At 36.5% G+C, this 809-nt stretch overlaps 1 protein-coding gene across 1 annotated transcript in view; it reads right to left on the bottom strand.

Moving 5' to 3' along the window:
• Nucleotides 1-213: 213 nt before the first annotated feature.
• The window catches only part of PTCHD1 (patched domain containing 1), a 35,033-nt gene continuing 34,437 nt past the window's right edge, over nt 214-809 (bottom strand). The window contains exon 3 of the mRNA XM_017827157.1: nt 214-809. This exon is cut by the window's right edge and continues 2,381 nt beyond it. The gene's annotated coding sequence lies outside the window, so the exon portion shown is untranslated.

Genomic DNA, 809 nt, shown 5'->3' with positions numbered 1-809 from the left:
AAACCTACAGAATTGGCTTACATATCCCCACTGGGGTTCAACCACATGATAAAACCTTACAGTAATGAGCCTGTCGCTCTTAAGGGTGGAGGGGGCGGAGGAGGAAAGAGATTCTGCTTTATCTGTATTACTCCACATCACAGATGCTGACAGAATTATTGATTTAGAACTCACAGCTCCAAAAAGACTCAGTAATGTAATCTTTTTAAGTTGTTTTTTTTTTCTTTTTTCTCTCAGAAGTGATGTTTTCAATAGGCCCCTTAGATATGGGCTCTTTGGGGACGTTGTTAAACTCGCTGCTGCTAAACCACAGTCCCAGCCTTCGGTTTGTTCCACACAACTCTCACGGTCTACTGTCTCTTGGAAGAGCCCATAGCTGTTAAGGTCTATTGCTTTACAGGTACTCTAGGAAGATTGAGGGATTAAGTTATACATTATGTAAAACTACCCACTAATCCTCTTAGTGTGCATTACCAGTGAATGGCCTGAAATAGGCTCTCACTAAAAGAGCCCTAACATTCACTTTCTTGATGACATTTTAGTATTTGAGGTTTGTATCATGGATTTTGGTGCTGAAATATTCAGTACACCATCTTCTATCTGCTGCTAGATCCACTCACATGTCCTCGTAGAGTGCTAAAAAAATTGCAGTTGGTAAAGCAGATTACATGTTTAACTAGTAGCGAGAGATGTATAAAATAGAATTATATATTTTCTAGAGTGACAGAGTCACCTGGATTTTTTGTTCTTTTTTTTTTTTTTTTTTTTTTTTTTTTTTTTTTTTTTTTTTTTTTTTTTTTTTTAAAAAA

This window comes from Lepidothrix coronata, unplaced genomic scaffold (assembly GCF_001604755.1).
Source record: "Lepidothrix coronata isolate B3197 unplaced genomic scaffold, Lepidothrix_coronata-1.0 Scaffold135, whole genome shotgun sequence".
Lineage (NCBI taxonomy): Eukaryota > Metazoa > Chordata > Aves > Passeriformes > Pipridae > Lepidothrix > Lepidothrix coronata.
Note: the sequence above shows the minus strand (reverse complement) of the source record. Positions and strands in the feature narration are given on the sequence as shown.